The sequence below is a fragment of the Heterocephalus glaber genome, unplaced genomic scaffold, assembly GCF_053883595.1.
Source record: "Heterocephalus glaber isolate CG9 unplaced genomic scaffold, H.glaber_assembly_v1.0 deba00001303, whole genome shotgun sequence".
Taxonomy (NCBI): Eukaryota; Metazoa; Chordata; class Mammalia; order Rodentia; family Bathyergidae; genus Heterocephalus; species Heterocephalus glaber.
The window spans coordinates 3,096-24,602 of record NW_028258249.1 but is presented as its reverse complement, the minus strand read 5'-3'; the positions used below and the strand labels follow the sequence as shown (position 1 = coordinate 24,602).

Below are 21,507 nucleotides of genomic sequence, written 5' to 3'. Positions count from 1 at the left end.
CAGCAGGAGATATTAATTTCACAGAAGCATTGACTAGTGATAATCAAGAACAGTGTGGCTATCAGGGCTATTTCAGCTTAGGTGATCTCAGACCGAATCAGGTGTGGATGTCAAGGATGTGTGTACGTGACATGTGTTTCACACCTAAATGTTTGAATTAGAAATGCAACAAAGAATGGAAGCTGGGACTGTATTGGGTGAGGATTTAGGCAACGTAACGTCTGAGGAAGAGGATGGGATGTGTACGTTTATGCCCAGGGACAGTTGGAACCGTGTAACAGACACTTTTTGTCACGCACAGTTGTAGGAACATCGCAGCTCATTTTGGGAGAACACCTCCACCTTCAACCCAAGACCTCCACTGTGTACATTTGGGAGGGGATTTTGTTTGGATTAAACCCAATGAGGATAGTCATTTCCATGGTTATACAGGTTGGTTATGACTAAATCCTTTACACAAACCCAATCAGAACAAACGTGAAGAATGTTATTTGAAATGATGGAAATGAGAGCCTTCTCATCTTGGGAAATCATCTGAGAGCGGCTACAGCCCGAGGGAAGCCTGGAATAGATAAGAGAAGGTATGCCGAAGAACCCAGAAGTGGAGCCAGGTCTGAGGAAGGAGAACAACACAGTGAATGCTGGAAGGTTTTTAATCCTTCCTGAAGTCAGATGTCAGAATTGAACAAACAAACCAGCTTTTCGTTGCTTAGGGCTTTCAAATTTATTTCTTACTTTTAGCCTGAAATATGGTTAAATGATATGGGTCCCAAATTCGGCCATAACAGATGAATGAATGAATGAATTACGGGTGACATGATTTAAAAAATCACTTTAAAATTTATTCCAGTTGAAAAGGATGCATATTGCTGCTGTTGGGATGGGAGAGCCCAATGCCTGTTGTGCCTACGAGGAAGAAAAGGAGCAAGCTAAAGTGGGCTGACTAAGGCTGAAGAACCTCTGCTAGGACACATGCTATGGCTGAAGAGAAAGGCTGAGGCAACGGATGGACACGGGTAGGAATGGCCAAAGACTTTTGCCATGGAGACGACCAGGCCCTGAGCAGACAGCAAGCAATATTGTCAGTGTCTTGAGATCAGCAAAGCAGCAGAGGTCTTGGGGCAGAAGGACTTCAGCTTGCAGACTAAGACAGCCCTACACACAAGTGAGGTCACGATGGACCGCCCTTGCTAGCTGGGGAAGAAATCCCAGGAGGACAGGCCATGACTGGGCGCTGTGTGGTGGCTGAGCAGCAGGGGAGTCAGGCCCTCCCAGAGACCGATGGAGCCTTTCTAGAGCTCGTGGAAGGCTCAGGACCCCACGGGTCTTGCCAGGTCAGGAGCTCTAGTGTGGCTCAGGTGGGCCCACACCCTCAGGCTGAGGTGGGCACAGGTGCGGCCGGGAAGCTGCCGGGGCCTTGTGGAGAGCGTCGGACACAGGCAGAGCCACTCCTGCACCCACACACCCTACTGTTTTTGACCACACACCTGGGGCAGGGGCCTAGACCCATCCGGGACTCACCGGGGGCTGCCCCACCGAGTCTCCAGAACCTCCCCAAGAGCCAAGGTTGGACCTGCCCCCGAGAGGTGTCACTCACGTGCCCTGCAGGTGTCAAGGGCAGGACCTCGAGGGGAGTGACTTGGTCACGGAGACACGCTACCGGACACACACAAGTTAACCGAGGAGAGGTTTATCTCAGCTCGCACTTGGGAGAGGTTTCAGTGCCTAGTCAGCAGCTCGAAGGCAGCGCGGCATGGCAGAGGGGCCTGGCAGACAGAAAGCAGAGTCCAGGGAGCAGAGGCAGTGAGATGAAGGCTTCCGGGCCCTGAACCAGGCGATTTGTCTCAGCCCAGATCCCACCTCCTGACAACCCAGGTGTACCAGGCCCATGAGGCCATCGCCTCCCAGAGGCGGCTTGTGAGTGCGTGAGGCTCTGCGGACAGGTAGCTCTAAACTGTCCCCAAGGGAGGGGGATGGGAGGGTGACCTTGGGGGCAGGAGGAGGGGCGCGCATCCCTGCAGGTCAGCTTCCCAAGCTGGAGCTCTCTCCTCCTGGGACCAGAGCAGGCGGGGCGTGCAGTGACACCGAGCGGCCACCGGAGGGCAGCAGAGCCCTGCGCTGAGATCCCGCACTCAGGTTGCCAGGGGAAAGAGAACATGTTCGTATATTCGTGCTTATTTCTACCACCTTATTCTGTCTTCCTCTCTGTCTTGCTTCCTCGAAGTAGGCTGGAAGCTTTTCGTTATTTCTTCAGAAGTAATTCACCTCACTGTTTCTTTTTCAGAGAGAGACAGAGAGAGAGAGAGAGAATAGGTCTTGCTCCGTGTCCGAGATCTGAGATTGCTGGGAAGCACCACCACACCTGACTTTTCCTTTTCTCTTGCAGTTAGGAGTGATGTATCTGGTCTCTGGTTTTTCCGTAGTGACCTTAGATATCACACCCTGAACTTTTGCTTGTTAAATGTAGGTCTTTAAATTTCTTGATTAACTTTTGTTTGGAAGAGGTTTAGCTTCCAGAAAAACCGAGAGAATGCTGGCCTGGCACAGCTCTGAGCAAGGGCGGGCGGGGACCTGGGCTCCCCGGAGGGCGGAGCATCTCCAACAAGCACTCCTTACTCCTCTGCCTAGGAGGACCCTGCCCTTTCCCGGTTATCTGATGGTTTGTTCCTGGGGCCACAGTGACGCCCCCCCCCCCCCCGCCAGAGGGATCATCGCCCTGAGGGCTCCGCTGGGCGCCTGAGCTGAGCTCGGCAGTGGCACAGGGGGGTCTCAAGTGAGCTGTTCGCCGCCCTGGCGCTCTGCCTTCCTGTGGCCCAGGGCCTTCCGCGCTTCCTTCCTTGTCCCGAAGGCCTCTCTCAGGGACCCCGGTGGCTGCGCCGAGCTGACAGGGAGAGTGCATTCTGCGCCGCGCTGGTCCCGGCTTCCTCCGTTCCTGTTCGCCCGCGCTCTGAGCCGCTCTCCTGGCTTCCACACGGTCCTCTGCGTGGCAGTGTCCCCGCTGTCCTGGTCCGGGAGGAGGCCTGTAGGGGGGCCGCCTCTGCTGGGCTTTTGCGCCCAGGAAGCTCCTGGCTTCTTGGGTGCCGAAGTTCAGAGAATGCACCAAGGAAAGCTGACCCCACCCCAAGCCCTCTGTGCCTGTCCTAGAATTGGCTGACTTTGTACCACTAGGCTAATTCTAACATGGGTTTCCACTTCACACTGTTGATCAGGAGACAGATTCAGAATTACACCCCTCTTAGAAATAAAAGAATGTCATACTTTTGTCTTGTTAGCAGGACAAGACCAAAAGTCCTAGGTACATGAAGAAGGTGTGTGGAAATGATTTATGAAGGAAATATATATGTTTGCTTGTTGGTTTCAATTTTGTTATAAAAGATTTATGGGAATAGAGGTTTCATTCCTTCTGATTTTAATTCTACAAGACATCTCTGTTAATTGACTTACCAAAAGTTTTAAATAGTCTTATTGATAATTATAAACCTAAAATTATAAAGAGATTATAATTCCTTTGGGCTAAATATATTTGAGTGCACCCTAGTTTTAGAAATTGTCTCATATCTTTGTTTTTCGTCCAATCATACAGCTGTTTTGTTTATGGATAAAGGTTATTAAGTTCAAGGCATGCTCCCCTTGGTGAACAAAGGAGCAGCCAGATGGAAATATTTTCCAGTCTTTGTTCACTAGGGGGACCTCAACAGTTTTCGTCTTACCACAGACTGATCCGATAGTTTTCATAGCCTTATAAAAGACTTACAGGAATAAATATTATTTAAATATATTATTATACTGTTTATATCAATTGTCAACAAAGGGATAAATTCTAAATATGTTATTATGGTGTGCTTACGCTGGTCATTTTTAAAGGACTAAATATCCTGTAAAAAACAACAATAACAAGGTTTTATTTTTTCTAATATTTGTTTATGATGCTAAGCTCTTTTCAATTCAGGTATTTGCCTTTCCATACACTCTAGCTATTTATGATAACAGATACATATATGGGCTACTTTCTTTAGATGGTATCCTATCAAATGATTATTTATTTGTTTTTTAAAGATAATAATTTAGGTAAAAACTTTTGGTGTTTTTAAAAAATGAGTACATTTAACAATGGCTATTTTATATCAAGATGGACATTTAAATGTGTTACAAAGGTAAAGTCATCATAATTGTCATGTTAAAATATTATTTGTGGCTCTTTTTCTGTTAATATTCTACAGGAATTCAACAACTAAAAAACAACCATGATGATAACAGTAAGAGCTCTCTATATTTTAAATTCCAAAATGCTTGCTATTCCAGTAAAACTATAATAGTTAAGTTCATTATTCTTGTTACGATGCTAACGCTATTGACTTTCTCTTCTGGATGTTCAACAACTAAAGTTTGGAGACCAGGACTAAAAGGCAACTGGGCTATGAGGACAGCCAATATTTTGTCCCTGGCCCCTCAAGGTCAACAACATTCCAGGACATGAGGGAACCTTCTCTACAGGGTCCTACATCTTTGGTAAGTCACTCAACCTCCTAAACTGGGAGATTGCTGGACACCAGAGGACAATATACTGTGTGCCAAAGGAGGGTCATATCTCCAATGCTTTCACTGAAAGCAACTTGGTCAAGCAAGGTCATGACCCATCCAGATGGCTGACACTGACAGAGGAGCAGAGAGGCACTATGCATGGTTCCAAAGTAATGGCGTGGGGAGACTTAGCTGACCTTAATAGATAACAAGAGGTTCATATTGATTGACATAGGTCTCGCTTTAACTTGGTCTTAAACACCCAGCAGAAAAAATAACCAAAAGAGGTATAAAACAATGACATAATAATAAAGCTAGGTTCAGAAAAATTAAGACATAGCCCACCCATTAAAATCTTTTGCTTCACTCATGACACAGCCATTTCAAAAAGACAAAACTTTGGGTACTAAATAGAAGCAAAAATCATTAATTAGCTACAAGTGTGTACAGATTCTTTTCAAAAAAATTAAAAGAAGTTCTTTACGGATACCCAATCCTAGAAACCACTGGTCTCCAGATCTCTCCTTTTAGATAAGTGTTTTTCTGATTCTGTGATAACTAACTAACTATTGTGTAGGGATAAAAAAAAAAACCAACAAAAACCATAAAGTAAGAGTATTGGGAAAAAAAATCACCTGCTTGTCAGCCACAGTCAGGATAAGTTCTATACCAAGCAGCTACAAGATTTATTCCTTTTAAAATAATGTACATCCTTGTTCTCTGTTTATGATGGTGCTTCTCACTGTGCTCATATTTCCTGGATACCTACCCGTGTCTAAAAAGATCAAGCCTTTTATGTTACACTTGATTGCCTCAAGTTGGCCAGGGTCCTTGTGGAGGTTATCAGTTCTCTTTATTTTTAAATATATCTAGGAGGCTTCCAAAAACTGAGAGATACAGAAATCAAACTGTCCTGGCCTTGAATTTAAAGAAGAAGTCAGGTTCATAGTAACACTACACTCATCGGTAGGTTGGCGTCCAAAAGACATTTTCTCAGTTACATACACCTTTTATATTCCAAACAAAGGATTATAAAGATTATAGAAATTGTGTTTATCACTTTTCCACTCATTCTCTAAGAGCAAGGACACGACACAGGGGCCCTTAAATCAGGAGCTATGATCTCTTCCATAACAGTCTCTTACTTCTATAACAAATGGGCCCCTAAACATCCAGCTGTCTCTGTAAAACCTATGTAAATAATAAATAAAAAATTACATGTCAAATGAAAAAAATTAAAACTCAATGGGCCAGATAGATATGCCCCCCAAGGTACTAATCAATAGTGGGGTACGTTTGGTTCCTGGAACTCATGGCTTGCCTGGCTATTACTACTCTTGGGACCCCTCAGTATTATCTGTTTAATTCTCTGTTTTGGACTGTGCCTGGTTTGCTGTTTTCAAAATTTCTTGCAGGAACGATTGAGGGCATTCACCAGCCAGACAGTCACAGAGTTCATCATGGCAGGGTACCAGCCAGTACGGCAAAAGGAAGAGCTCCCCACTTGCCACCGGCCTCATGAGATCCAGGTCTAGCCCCGATCTTCGCCCCTGGTCAGCAGGAAGCAGCTCCAGAAGAAGAGACCTTCACCCAACTATCATACAACAAAAGCCTGGAATGATAGGTCTCCCACCACCTCAGCAGCTATTATGTACAGTAGCTGCCCTCTTCCTATGGTGCCTCACCCCCTACCCTGTGTGATGTCATGCCAAGATGGTTGCTCCCACCAAAGAATAAACCCTTCTTCCCAGCATGCCCCTGTTCCAACCTAGAAAGTAACTTAATACTCACCTCCTACCACCTAGTGACATCACTGGCTCCTCCATTCCCTAGTCACTACCTCACTCAACCCCACCTCAGCCCCTACAAACCCTACCCCAGTCTCTATAAAAGACTCTCCCTGACCGGCCATATTGCTTTTGTCTCTCCTTTGTTGAGAGAGAGCCCGGCAGATCTATTCCCCTAATAAAGGCTTGCTGTGGCCTGGTCTGCTCTTGGTCTTCGGCCCTTTTACCTGAAACCATCTTAATTGGATATAAACCTAAAACTCGTAATATATACAAGCTGTACTATGAGTTGCTGTGTTTTTGGTTTTGCTTTCTTTTGGTACTGGGGATTGAACTCAGGACCTTGTGCTGGTGAGGCAGGCATGGTGCCACTGAGCTAAATCCCCGGCCCTTCAAGCTCTGTTATGTACACGTAGCCACTCCTCAAATGATTGTGAACTGCACAATAAAAATAAACAACAATGTAAACTGCAGGCCTAATTTCTAACACTGAATCTCCCACCCTCAGCCATGATAGAACCCTAAATGTATTCCTAAAACTCAAACAAATCCCAACAAAAACCACAACCCAAACTGCACCTTGCCCCTTCGTCCTAAGCCACTTCCTCACCCTAACTGTAGCGAAACTTTGAGGATGCGACCTCACTTCCTTGGTATTAGAACACAACGAAGCTGGGTGCACTTCTGAAGCTGTCTCCCGTCCTGACACCTTGGAGGGAGACAGTGGAGAGGGGAGGATGAGCTGTTGCCATTTTCCCGCTTCCCGAAGGTCTAGCCACAGAAAGGACCGCAATCCGAGATTTTTCCGACCTTGGCTCGGCTCTGGGCACAGACGTTTCCGGCTAATGTTCAGGAGGAACCCACATGTGAGAGAGGCAGCCCAGTGCCCATCCTGGACGTCAGTGCCAGCCCTGAGCTCTCACGGGCAGTGCTTCCCCTCGCGCTCAGGGTATGTAAGGGGCCTGCTTGGACAGGGTCAGGCTGTGAGGTGTCAGAGCTCTGTCCCGCCGCCCCAACCCCCCGCAGCCCCCACTTCATGGCTGGAGGTACAGCAAACATTGCGGCCTGCTAGGGTACGGATTGTTTTGGACTACTTGGCTTGGAGCCCAGCCCCGAGCGCTCAGGTGCACGGAGTTTTGTGCCTGCCTCGCTCGGAAAGGATCATCAGTGTGAAGTGGAAACCCATGTTAGCATTAGCCTAGTGGGACAAAGTCAGCCGAGGCTAGGACAGTCACAGAGGGCTTGGGGTGGGGTCAGCTTTCCTCTACACCGAGGCACAGAGGACCACACAAGACACGACGCTGTCTCAGAGAGGCAGGGTGGAAGAAAAGCCCGGGCCTCTGACTCTGCTGCTCACTCGTCTCTCCCCGGCGCCACCTCTCCCATTTTGGAAACCTGGTCCGAATGGCACCATCCACCGGACATTCCCCAAATCAAGATCAAAAGGGCCGGCTTGCAAGTGAACTCACCTGGAGCAGACATGGAGCCTCCCTTGTGCCTTCCCCTTGCTCAGGTGGAATAGCTAGAGCCCCACGAGGCCGAAACAGATGGTGAGGGCCACAGCAGTCCGGAAGGCTTTCATGGCTTTTGCTTGGGCATTGGAATCCCCCAAATGGCCAGGATGTCTTTGCTATGCTCCGCAGGGAGCTGGCAAGTGACTGACACTGCTGAGCTTTCCTCCTCCTAGCTCCGGCTCCATGTCCAGAACGCCATGGGCCTGCTCTGCAGCCAGAGCCAGCACCAGAGAAGGAGCCTCCTCTGGAGACAGGAGAGAAGCAGAAGCCAGCTCCACAGCACTCCTGCCTCTCTGCTGCCGCTGACAAGGACAGGCCCTTGCAGAAGGTGCGCTTAGCCTTCTCTCCCAAGCTGCTGGCAGAGCAGCTGACCTTGATGGGTTCGGTGAGCAGCTGAGCTCGGTGGGGTGGGGTGGGGTGGGGTCGGGCCGGGGACAGCCATCCTTCTCGCACTGATCTCCTCAGGCCTGACATTCCCAGTTGACCAGATCAAAGTTCCTGCTTCTACGAACTGCATCACCTATACTTGTCTCAGCCCCAAGCCACTCCTGTCCTTGGGTGGAGGTCGACAGTAGAGACAGGGCACTCACATGCCCGCTTCACACAGTGACTGTGATGTCAACTTCGATTGGACAATTGGGAAACACGGCGGGGACTCAGACCAACTGGCCGAGGAGGGTGTGCCCTGAGGTGCAGGCAGGACCATGTGTCACCTTGCCATCATCCCAGGAGACCTGGCCAGCCTTATCACTTTGTAGGCATTTGAGATTCATGGGTTCTACAGCACACACCCACACAGAGCCCCCAGTCATAGCTGTCCCAGGAAATGTGCCACTGACCTGGGCGGGCAAAGGAGCAGAGGGCAGGTGAGGTTGGAAAGAAGACAATACCTCAGAATGAGCGGGACTCAGATGTCTGCTCGTGCTGGAGGTTTGGGAGGATGGGCACGGGGACAATGCCACTGATCTTCACGTCAGTGCTAGGTCCTAGGTCATGAGTTGGACATCACTAGTGGGCAGTGGAGGAAAACCGGCCATTTGCAGAAGTCTCTGTCCATATCTGCAGCTTCCTGATGTCCAGCTCAGGCCACGGCCACCTGCCTGTGGATGGCTGAAGCCATCGACTCTCTGGGGTGGGTTCTGCCCGTGGTGGGATGCTGTCTTCCTCCACAGGAGCTGTTCAAGAATGTGTTGCCCTGGGACTGCCTGGGCTCCATCTGGACCCGGAGAAACAAAAGGGGCAAAGAACCTCTGGCGCCCACCGTTCGGGCCCCTATCACATATTTTAATCACGTGGCCAACTGCACCATCACCTCCTGCTTTGGGGGTCCCAGCACGAGGGCTGGAGACAGGGCCAGGGTGGTGGAGCACTGCATCCGGGTGGCCAAGCTAAGTGGTAAGAGGGTGCTGGCAATTTCCTCTGGACATCTCCAATCTGCCTCTTTTCCTCCGTCAGCTCTTGGGACTGTAGGCTCTTTTCTAAGATGTTCCATGATCCCTAGTGCCTCCTTGTCGTGGGGACCCTGACCTGGACTCCTAGGTCATGTGGTGTGGTGGGTGCTGTCATGTGATCTAAGCTTCTTTGAGTTTCACTAAAATCCTCCTCCCCGAAAGATAGCCTATTTAATAACTGGTGCTGGAACAACTGGATTTCAACCTGCCAAAGATTCAAACTAGACCCATACCTATCACCATGCACTAAACTAGCCCCAGCTCCGGGCTCGCCGGTGTCCACACTCGCGTGGTCGCGAGGCGGAAAAGGGGGAGCCCCTCAGGCGGGACCCGGTGCTTCCTGGGGCCCGGCCAGGCCGGGCTGGAACCACCCGAACAGCCTGGGACCCAGCACCTCAGGGGCCAAGGTCACCGCGCGGGCTCACTGCGTGCTCTGCCCTTCCGCACCCAGGGGAGCGAGGAGCTTCCGGGGTGCAGAAGCCCAGCAGAGGCGGCCCCCCTACAGGCCTCCTCCCGGACCAGGACAGCGGGGACACTGCCACGCCGAGGACCGTGTGGAAGCCAGGAGAGCGGCTCAGAGCGCGGGCGAACAGGAAGGGAGGAAGCCGGGACCAGCGCGGCGCAGAATGCACTCTCCCTGTCAGCTCGGCGCAGCCACCGGGGTCCCTGAGAGAGGCCTTCGGGACAAGGAAGGAAGTGTGGAAGGCCCTGGGCCACAGGAAGGCAGAGCGCCAGGGCGGCGAACAGCTCACTTGAGACCCCCCTGTGCCACTGCCGAGCTCAGCTCAGGCGCCCAGCGGAGCCCTCAGGGCGATGATCCCTGCGGCGGGGGGGGGGGGGGCGTCACTGTGGCCCCAGGAACAAACCATCAGATAACCGGGAAAGGGCAGGGTCCTCCTAGGCAGAGGAGTAAGGAGTGCTTGTTGGAGATGCTCCGCCCTCCGGGGAGCCCAGGTCCCCGCCCGCCCTTGCTCAGAGCTGTGCCAGGCCAGCATTCTCTCGGTTTTCCTGGAAGCTAAACCTCTTCCAAACAAAAGTTAATCAAGAAATTTAAAGACCTACATTTAACAAGCAAAAGTTCAGGGTGTGATATCTAAGGTCACTACGGAAAAACCAGAGACCAGATACATCACTCCTAACTGCAAGAGAAAAGGAAAAGTCAGGTGTGGTGGTGCTTCCCAGCAATCTCAGATCTCGGACACGGAGCAAGACCTATTCTCTCTCTCTCTCTCTCTCTGTCTCTCTCTGAAAAAGAAACAGTGAGGTGAATTACTTCTGAAGAAATAACGAAAAGCTTCCAGCCTACTTCGAGGAAGCAAGACAGAGAGGAAGACAGAATAAGGTGGTAGAAATAAGCACGAATATACGAACATGTTCTCTTTCCCCTGGCAACCTGAGTGCGGGATCTCAGCGCAGGGCTCTGCTGCCCTCCGGTGGCCGCTCGGTGTCACTGCACGCCCCGCCTGCTCTGGTCCCAGGAGGAGAGAGCTCCAGCTTGGGAAGCTGACCTGCAGGGATGCGCGCCCCTCCTCCTGCCCCCAAGGTCACCCTCCCATCCCCCTCCCTTGGGGACAGTTTAGAGCTACCTGTCCGCAGAGCCTCACGCACTCACAAGCCGCCTCTGGGAGGTGATGGCCTCATGGGCGTGGTACACCTGGGTTGTCAGGAGGTGGGATCTGGGCTGAGACAAATCGCCTGGTTCAGGGCCCGGAAGCCTTCATCTCACTGCCTCTGCTCCCTGGACTCTGCTTTCTGTCTGCCAGGCCCCTCTGCCATGCCGCGCTGCCTTCGAGCTGCTGACTAGGCACTGAAACCTCTCCCAAGTGCGAGCTGAGATAAACCTCTCCTCGGTTAACTTGTGTGTGTCCGGTAGCGTGTCTCCGTGACCAAGTCACTCCCCTCGAGGTCCTGCCCTTGACACCTGCAGGGCACGTGAGTGACACCTCTCGGGGGCAGGTCCAACCTTGGCTCTTGGGGAGGTTCTGGAGACTCGGTGGGGCAGCCCCCGGTGAGTCCCGGACGGGTCTAGGCCCCTGCCCCAGGTGTGTGGTCAAAAACAGTAGGGTGTGTGGGTGCAGGAGTGGCTCTGCCTGTGTCCGACGCTCTCCGCAAGGCCCCGGCAGCTTCCCGGCCGCACCTGTGCCCACCTCAGCCTGAGGGTGTGGGCCCACCTGAGCCACACTAGAGCTCCTGACCTGGCAAGACCCGTGGGGTCCTGAGCCTTCCACGAGCTCTAGAAAGGCTCCATCGGTCTCTGGGAGGGCCTGACTCCCCTGCTGCTCAGCCACCACACAGCGCCCAGTCATGGCCTGTCCTCCTGGGATTTCTTCCCCAGCTAGCAAGGGCGGTCCATTGTGACCTCACTTGTGTGTAGGGCTGTCTTAGTCTGCAAGCTGAAGTCCTTCTGCCCCAAGACCTCTGCTGCTTTGCTGATCTCAAGACACTGACAATATTGCTTGCTGTCTGCCCAGGGCCTGGTCGTCTCCATGGCAAAAGTCTTTGGCCATTCCTACCCGTGTCCATCCGTTGCCTCGGCCTTTCTCTTCAGCCATAGCATGTGTCCTAGCAGAGGTTCTTCAGCCTTAGTCAGCCCACTTTAGCTTGCTCCTTTTCTTCCTCGTAGGCACAACAGGCATTGGGCTCTCCCATCCCAACAGCAGCAATATGCATCCTTTTCAACTGGAATAAATTTTAAAGTGATTTTTTAAATCATGTCACCCGTAATTCATTCATTCATTCATCTGTTATGGCCGAATTTGGGACCCATATCATTTAACCATATTTCAGGCTAAAAGTAAGAAATAAATTTGAAAGCCCTAAGCAACGAAAAGCTGGTTTGTTTGTTCAATTCTGACATCTGACTTCAGGAAGGATTAAAAAACTTCCAGCATTCACTGTGTTGTTCTCCTTCCTCAGACCTGGCTCCACTTCTGGGTTCTTCGGCATACCTTCTCTTATCTATTCCAGGCTTCCCTCGGGCTGTAGCCGCTCTCAGATGATTTCCCAAGATGAGAAGGCTCTCATTTCCATCATTTCAAATAACATTCTTCACGTTTGTTCTGATTGGGTTTGTGTAAAGGATTTAGTCATAACCAACCTGTATAACCATGGAAATGACTATCCTCATTGGGTTTAATCCAAACAAAATCCCCTCCCAAATGTACACAGTGGAGGTCTTGGGTTGAAGGTGGAGGTGTTCTCCCAAAATGAGCTGCGATGTTCCTACAACTGTGCGTGACAAAAAGTGTCTGTTACACGGTTCCAACTGTCCCTGGGCATAAACGTACACATCCCATCCTCTTCCTCAGACGTTACGTTGCCTAAATCCTCACCCAATACAGTCCCAGCTTCCATTCTTTGTTGCATTTCTAATTCAAACATTTAGGTGTGAAACACATGTCACGTACACACATCCTTGACATCCACACCTGATTCGGTCTGAGATCACCTAAGCTGAAATAGCCCTGATAGCCACACTGTTCTTGATTATCACTAGTCAATGCTTCTGTGAAATTAATATCTCCTGCTGATGCAGGTACAAGTGACCAAAAGAGAAATGAGGAAAGAAACAGTTCAGAAACCCATCTGTGCACTCATTCCACAGTTATAAATACTTCAAGGGCCAAACTACTACTGCAAACAGAACAGGGCGTTGGAGCAAAACGTGAAAATAAAGACTCATCATCAGTACTAACTCCCCTTCTGTCCATCATAACGTGCATTACTGAAAAGAAAATTGTCTTCAATAAATTGTAAGGTTTTATGCTCTAAATATTGCCTAGATTTCTTATAACACTTCTAGATCACTTATCAGAAATGGCATCCTTTTATGGAAACTACAGGTTATGGATTCTATCTGGATGTCACCCTCAAGCCCCTTGCACCCAGAGGCGAGGGCTTCCAGAGGGTGACTGGGTGATGGGGGTGCTACGCCAGGCTTGGTGTGAGGATGTGGGCCTGGTTGGAAGAGGTGGGTCAGCGCGGGTGTGACCTGGGAGGGTGTATCTTGCTCCCTGGCCCACACTTTACCATGTGCCTCCTGGCCTCCACCAGGCAAGCAGCATTTCTATCAATGTGCACCGCTGACATGCCATCCTGCCATCCTGGAGCTAGCTAACTAGGAACTGAAATGTGAGCTGAAACAAACCTCTCTTCCCTTAATGTGTAGTGCTGAGTATTGTGTTCAGGGACAAGAAAGTGGGTGATACAGATGTTGGTAGAAGAAGTCTGGTCACTGCAGCGACTGTACCTCACCAGGTGGTTCAGAGGCCTGTGGAAGTGGTCCACAGCAGTTTGGAAAGGTTTGGAGGTGCCAGCTGGGGAAGCAGCCCTAGAATGCTATCATCTGAGCTCGATGGAAGATTCTGGTCCGAGCTCAGAAGACCAGAGTGCAGAGAGATTGCAGATGAGAAAGGCCAGACTTAGGAGGTTCCCGTTGAGAAGAAGGATGCCAGTGGCAGCTGGATCCAGGCCATGTGTGTTGTGCTCCAGCAGAAAATAGGACTGTATTGTGTTCATGTCCTGAGATTTGTGTGAGACTGATACGAAGGGTGGAAGGATCATTCATCTGATGGAGAAAATATCAAGGTAGCCTAAATATCAGGCCGTAGCATGGATGCTGCTTGCTACTTTGAGCCAGGTTTGTGCGGAAAATGAGGAGCAAAAGCCCATTTGAAAACTTTTCAGCCCCCCACCCCCACCCCCAAGAAAGGCCTGTAAAGATGGAGCAATGGACAGCCTGGTGGATTAAAGATTAGCATTAAAAAGAATCCAAGTACTTTACAATAGGACAATGGAAAAGATGCCCTGAAGACATATAAGGAACCCACAAGGCCCAAGCTTTCCAAGGCTCACAGTTGCAAAAGGGAAAGACTTTGTTTTGAGAGGAGAGCCCCAGGGCACCTGGCTTTGAGAAGGGCCACCTCGGCGGGTTCCCTGGGATTCATTCAGTTCACGGTGCTCAGCCATCCAGGCCCATGGAGGCTTCTGCAGCCATGATGCACAAAGGCCTAAGGACTGCTTGGAGCCAGTGGTAGAACTTTGTGTCATCTACAGGGTGCTGTTTTCACAGGTATGCAGAACACAAGAGTTGAGTCAGGAAGGCTTCCGCCCACATTTCCAAAGAAGGCCTGGCAGGCCAGGCTGGGTGTCCCTGAGAGGGCAGAGCATGCAGCTGTGAGAGTTCAGCCAAGGGTGCACTGGAGAACCCAGCATGAGGGTGCAGTCAGGAACATGGAACACCTGCAGAAAGCCACGCACCCAAACATGTAACCCTCATCTAATCAGGAAGGAAACGTCAGGAAAACTTAAATTGAGGGACATTCTGTAAGATATCAGCTCAGTCATCCCCCAAACTGTCAGCTCATACAAAACGAAAAAAGGAAAACTTGTGAAAACGTCAGTCAAGGGGCGTCTGAGGGATGCAACAATGAAGTGCAATGTGGCAGCCCGGACGGGACTGCAGATTGTTGTGGAGAGCAAGTGGTGAAGGTGGATCTTCGGTAGTAATTATACATCGATATCTGCTCACTCCTTGTACAGGATGTACTAGACTAAGGGATGACATTAATAACAGGAAATGGAAGAACTGGGTGGCCATCTTAGTTGTATATAAATCTAAAACTCGTCATGTATATAAGCTGTACTACGAGTTGTTGTTGTTTTGGTATTTTTGGTTTTTCCTTCTTTTGGTACCGGGGATTGAACTCAGGACCTTGTGCTGGTGAGGCAGGCATGGTGCCACTGAGCTAAATCCCCGGCCCTTCAAGCTCTGTTATGTACACGTAGCCACTCCTCAAGTGATTGTGAACTGCACAATAAAAATAAACAACAATGTAAACTGCAGGCCTAATTTCTAACACTGAATCTCCCACCCTCAGCCATGATAGAACCCTAAATGTATTCCTAAAACTCAAACAAATCCCAACAAAAACCACAACCCAAACTGCACCTTGCCCCTTCGTCCTAAGCCACTTCCTCACCCTAACTGTAGCGAAACTTTGAGGATGCGACCTCACTTCCTTGGTATTAGAACACAACGAAGCTGGGTGCACTTCTGAAGCTGTCTCCCGTCCTGACCCCTTGGAGGGAGACAGTGGAGAGGGGAGGATGAGCTGTTGCCATTTTCCCCGCTTCCCGAAGGTCTAGCCACAGAAAGGACCGCAATCCGAGATTTTTCCGACCTTGGCTCGGCTCTGGCCGCAGATGTTTCCGGCTAATGTTCAGGAGGAACCCACATGTGAGAGAGGCAGCCCAGTGCCCATCCTGGACGTCAGTGCCAGCCGTGAGCTCTCATGGGCAGTGCTTCCCCTCGCGCTCAGGGTATGTAAGGGGCCTGCTTGGACAGGGTCAGGCTGTGAGGTGTCAGAGCTCTGTCCCGCCGCCCCAACCCCCCGCAGCCCCCACTTCATGGCTGGAGGTACAGCAAACATTGCGGCCTGCTAGGGTACGGATTGTTTTGGACTACTTGGCTTGGAGCCCAGCCCCGAGCGCTCAGGTGCACGGAGTTTTGTGCCTGCCTCGCTCGGAAAGGATCATCAGTGTGAAGTGGAAACCCATGGTAGCATTAGCCTAGTGGGACAAAGTCAGCCGAGGCTAGGACAGTCACAGAGGGCTTGGGGTGGGGTCAGCTTTCCTCTACACCGAGGCACAGAGGACCACACAAGACACGACGCTGTCTCAGAGAGGCAGGGTGGAAGAAAAGCCCGGGCCTCTGACTCTGCTGCTCACTCGTCTCTCCCCGGCGCCACCTCTCCCATTTTGGAAACCTGGTCCGAATGGCACCATCCACCGGACATTCCCCAAATCAAGATCAAAAGGGCCGGCTTGCAAGTGAACTCACCTGGAGCAGACATGGAGCCTCCCTTGTGCCTTCCCCTTGCTCAGGTGGAATAGCTAGAGCCCCACGAGGCCGAAACAGATGGTGAGGGCCACAGCAGTCCGGAAGGCTTTCATGGCTTTTGCTTGGGCATTGGAATCCCCCAAATGGCCAGGATGTCTTTGCTATGCTCCGCAGGGAGCTGGCAAGTGACTGACACTGCTGAGCTTTCCTCCTCCTAGCTCCGGCTCCATGTCCAGAACACCATGGGCCTGCTCTGCAGCCAGAGCCAGCACCAGAGAAGGAGCCTCCTCTGGAGACAGGAGAGAAGCAGAAGCCAGCTCCACAGCACTCCTGCCTCTCTGCTGCCGCTGACAAGGACAGGCCCTTGCAGAAGGTGCGCTTAGCCTTCTCTCCCAAGCTGCTGGCAGAGCAGCTGACCTTGATGGGTTCGGTGAGCAGCTGAGCTCGGTGGGGTGGGGTGGGGTGGGGTCGGGCCGGGGACAGCCATCCTTCTCGCACTGATCTCCTCAGGCCTGACATTCCCAGTTGACCAGATCAAAGTTCCTGCTTCTACGAACTGCATCACCTATACTTGTCTCAGCCCCAAGCCACTCCTGTCCTTGGGTGGAGGTCGACAGTAGAGACAGGGCACTCACATGCCCGCTTCACACAGTGACTGTGATGTCAACTTCGATTGGACAATTGGAAACACGGCGGGGACTCAGACCAACTGGCCGAGGAGGGTGTGCCCTGAGGTGCAGGCAGGACCATGTGTCACCTTGCCATCATCCCAGGAGACCTGGCCAGCCTTATCACTTTGTAGGCATTTGAGATTCATGGGTTCTACAGCACACACCCACACAGAGCCCCCAGTCATAGCTGTCCCAGGAAATGTGCCACTGACCTGGGCGGGCAAAGGAGCAGAGGGCAGGTGAGGTTGGAAAGAAGACAATACCTCAGAATGAGCGGGACTCAGATGTCTGCTCGTGCTGGAGGTTTGGGAGGATGGGCACGGGGACAATGCCACTGATCTTCACGTCAGTGCTAGGTCCTAGGTCATGAGTTGGACATCACTAGTGGGCAGTGGAGGAAAACCGGCCATTTGCAGAAGTCTCTGTCCATATCTGCAGCTTCCTGATGTCCAGCTCAGGCCACGGCCACCTGCCTGTGGATGGCTGAAGCCATCGACTCTCTGGGGTGGGTTCTGCCCGTGGTGGGATGCTGTCTTCCTCCACAGGAGCTGTTCAAGAATGTGTTGCCCTGGGACTGCCTGGGCTCCATCTGGACCCGGAGAAACAAAAGGGGCAAAGAACCTCTGGCGCCCACCGTTCGGGCCACTATCACATATTTTAATCACGTGGCCAACTGCACCATCACCTCCTGCTTTGGGGGTCCCAGCACGAGGGCTGGAGACAGGGCCAGGGTGGTGGAGCACTGCATCCGGGTGGCCAAGCTAAGTGGTAAGAGGGTGCTGGCAATTTCCTCTGGACATCTCCAATCTGCCTCTTTTCCTCCGTCAGCTCTTGGGACTGTAGGCTCTTTTCTAAGATGTTCCATGATCCCTAGTGCCTCCTTGTCGTGGGGACCCTGACCTGGACTCCTAGGTCATGTGGTGTGGTGGGTGCTGTCATGTGATCTAAGCTTCTTTGAGTTTCACTAAAATCCTCCTCCCCGAAAGATAGCCTATTTAATAACTGGTGCTGGAACAACTGGATTTCAACCTGCCAAAGATTCAAACTAGACCCATACCTATCACCATGCACTAAACTAGCCCCAGCTCCGGGCTCGCCGGTGTCCACACTCGCGTGGCCGCGAGGCGGAAAAGGGGGAGCCCCTCAGGCGGGACCCGGTGCTTCCTGGGGCCCGGCCAGGCCGGGCTGGAACCACCCGCACAGCCTGGGACCCAGCACCTCAGGGGCCAAGGTCACCGCGCGGGCTCACTGCGCGCTCTGCCCTTCCGCACCCAGGGGAGCGAGGAGCTTCCGGGGTGCAGAAGCCCAGCAGAGGCGGCCCCCCTACAGGCCTCCTCCCGGACCAGGACAGCGGGGACACTGCCACGCCGAGGACCGTGTGGAAGCCAGGAGAGCGGCTCAGAGCGCGGGCGAACAGGAAGGGAGGAAGCCGGGACCAGCGCGGCGCAGAATGCACTCTCCCTGTCAGCTCGGCGCAGCCACCGGGGTCCCTGAGAGAGGCCTTCGGGACGAGGAAGGAAGCGCGGAAGGCCCTGGGCCACAGGAAGGCAGAGCGCCAGGGCGGCGAACAGCTCACTTGAGACCCCCCTGTGCCACTGCCGAGCTCAGCTCAGGCGCCCAGCGGAGCCCTCAGGGCGATGATCCCTGCGGCGGGGGGGGGGGGCGTCACTGTGGCCCCAGGAACAAACCATCAGATAACCGGGAAAGGGCGGGGTCCTCCTAGGCAGAGGAGTAAGGAGTGCTTGTTGGAGATGCTCCGCCCTCCGGGGAGCCCAGGTCCCCGCCCGCCCTTGCTCAGAGCTGTGCCAGGCCAGCATTCTCTCGGTTTTTCTGGAAGCTAAACCTCTTCCAAACAAAAGTTAATCAAGAAATTTAAAGACCTACATTTAACAAGCAAAAGTTCAGGGTGTGATATCTAAGGTCACTACGGAAAAACCAGAGACCAGATACATCACTCCTAACTGCAAGAGAAAAGGAAAAGTCAGGTGTGGTGGTGCTTCCCAGCAATCTCAGATCTCGGACACGGAGCAAGACCTATTCTCTCTCTCTCTCTCTGTCTCTCTCTGAAAAAGAAACAGTGAGGTGAATCACTTCTGAAGAAATAACGAAAAGCTTCCAGCCTACTTCGAGGAAGCAAGACAGAGAGGAAGACAGAATAAGGTGGTAGAAATAAGCACGAATATACGAACATGTTCTCTTTCCCCTGGCAACCTGAGTGCGGGATCTCAGCGCAGGGCTCTGCTGCCCTCCGGTGGCCGCTCGGTGTCACTGCACGCCCCGCCTGCTCTGGTCCCAGGAGGAGAGAGCTCCAGCTTGGGAAGCTGACCTGCAGGGATGCGCGCCCCTCCTCCTGCCCCCAAGGTCACCCTCCCATCCCCCTCCCTTGGGGACAGTTTAGAGCTACCTGTCCGCAGAGCCTCACGCACTCACAAGCCGCCTCTGGGAGGCGATGGCCTCATGGGCGTGGTACACCTGGGTTGTCAGGAGGTGGGATCTGGGCTGAGACAAATCGCCTGGTTCAGGGCCCGGAAGCCTTCATCTCACTGCCTCTGCTCCCTGGACTCTGCTTTCTGTCTGCCAGGCCCCTCTGCCATGCCGCGCTGCCTTCGAGCTGCTGACTAGGCACTGAAACCTCTCCCAAGTGCGAGCCGAGATAAACCTCTCCTCGGTTAACTTGTGTGTGTCCGGTAGCGTGTCTCCGTGACCAAGTCACTCCCCTCGAGGTCCTGCCCTTGACACCTGCAGGGCACGTGAGTGACACCTCTCGGGGGCAGGTCCAACCTTGGCTCTTGGGGAGGTTCTGGAGACTCGGTGGGGCAGCCCCCGGTGAGTCCCGGACGGGTCTAGGCCCCTGCCCCAGGTGTGTGGTCAAAAACAGTAGGGTGTGTGGGTGCAGGAGTGGCTCTGCCTGTGTCCGACGCTCTCCACAAGGCCCCGGCAGCTTCCCGGCCGCACCTGTGCCCACCTCAGCCTGAGGGTGTGGGCCCACCTGAGCCACACTAGAGCTCCTGACCTGGCAAGACCCGTGGGGTCCTGAGCCTTCCACGAGCTCTAGAAAGGCTCCATCGGTCTCTGGGAGGGCCTGACTCCCCTGCTGCTCAGCCACCACACAGCGCCCAGTCATGGCCTGTCCTCCTGGGATTTCTTCCCCAGCTAGCAAGGGCGGTCCATTGTGACCTCACTTGTGTGTAGGGCTGTCTTAGTCTGCAAGCTGAAGTCCTTCTGCCCCAAGACCTCTGCTGCTTTGCTGATCTCAAGACACTGACAATATTGCTTGCTGTCTGCTCAGGGCCTGGTCGTCTCCATGGCAAAAGTCTTTGGCCATTCCTACCCGTGTCCATCCGTTGCCTCCTCAGCCTTTCTCTTCAGCCATAGCATGTGTCCTAGCAGAGGTTCTTCAGCCTTAGTCAGCCCACTTTAGCTTGCTCCTTTTCTTCCTCGTAGGCACAACAGGCATTGGGCTCTCCCATCCCAACAGCAGCAATATGCATCCTTTTCAACTGGAATAAATTTTAAAGTGATTTTTTAAATCATGTCACCCGTAATTCATTCATTCATTCATCTGTTATGGCCGAATTTGGGACCCATATCATTTAACCATATTTCAGGCTAAAAGTAAGAAATAAATTTGAAAGCCCTAAGCAACGAAAAGCTGGTTTGTTTGTTCAATTCTGACATCTGACTTCAGGAAGGATTAAAAAACTTCCAGCATTCACTGTGTTGTTCTCCTTCCTCAGACCTGGCTCCACTTCTGGGTTCTTCGGCATACCTTCTCTTATCTATTCCAGGCTTCCCTCGGGCTGTAGCCGCTCTCAGATGATTTCCCAAGATGAGAAGGCTCTCATTTCCATCATTTCAAATAACATTCTTCACGTTTGTTCTGATTGGGTTTTGTGTAAAGGATTTAGTCATAACCAACCTGTATAACCATGGAAATGACTATCCTCATTGGGTTTAATCCAAACAAAATCCCCTCCCAAATGTACACAGTGGAGGTCTTGGGTTGAAGGTGGAGGTGTTCTCCCAAAATGAGCTGCGATGTTCCTACAACTGTGCGTGACAAAAAGTGTCTGTTACACGGTTCCAACTGTCCCTGGGCATAAACGTACACATCCCATCCTCTTCCTCAGACATTACGTTGCCTAAATCCTCACCCAATACAGTCCCAGCTTCCATTCTTTGTTGCATTTCTAATTCAAACATTTAGGTGTGAAACACATGTCACGTACACACATCCTTGACATCCACACCTGATTCGGTCTGAGATCACCTAAGCTGAAATAGCCCTGATAGCCACACTGTTCTTGATTATCACTAGTCAATGCTTCTGTGAAATTAATATCTCCTGCTGATGCAGGTACAAGTGACCAAAAGAGAAATGAGGAAAGAAACACAGTTCAGAAACCCATCTGTGCACTCATTCCACAGTTATAAATACTTCAAGGGCCAAACTACTACTGCAAACAGAACAGGGCGTTGGAGCAAAACGTGAAAATAAAGACTCATCATCAGTACTAACTCCCATTCTGTCCATCATAACGTGCATTACTGAAAAGAAAATTGTCTTCAATAAATTGTAAGGTTTTATGCTCTAAATATTGCCTAGATTTCTTATAACACTTCTAGATCACTTATCAGAAATGGCATCCTTTTATGGAAACTACAGGTTATGGATTCTATCTGGATGTCACCCTCAAGCCCCTTGCACCCAGAGGCGAGGGC

At 51.7% G+C, this 21,507-nt stretch overlaps 2 long non-coding RNA genes across 5 annotated transcripts in view; both read left to right on the top strand.

The window, feature by feature from the left end:
* LOC147828099 (uncharacterized) overlaps window positions 1–12,103 on the top strand; it is a 29,147-nt gene extending 17,044 nt beyond the window's left edge. For 2 of the 4 annotated variants that reach the window (XR_015451311.1, XR_015451308.1), the window contains exons 3-4: window positions 4,386–8,150; window positions 9,725–12,103. This is a non-coding gene — a long non-coding RNA (uncharacterized LOC147828099). The remainder of the gene's footprint in view (window positions 1–4,385; window positions 8,151–9,724) is intronic. The other 2 variants (XR_015451309.1, XR_015451310.1) reach the window with 2 other exon arrangements.
* Window positions 12,104–15,406: 3,303 nt separating this feature from the next.
* LOC147828098 (uncharacterized) lies at window positions 15,407–20,436 on the top strand. The gene is made up of 3 exons (XR_015451268.1): window positions 15,407–16,487; window positions 16,625–19,535; window positions 20,230–20,436. It is a non-coding gene; the product is annotated as an uncharacterized LOC147828098 (long non-coding RNA).
* The last annotated feature ends 1,071 nt before the right edge of the window (window positions 20,437–21,507 follow it).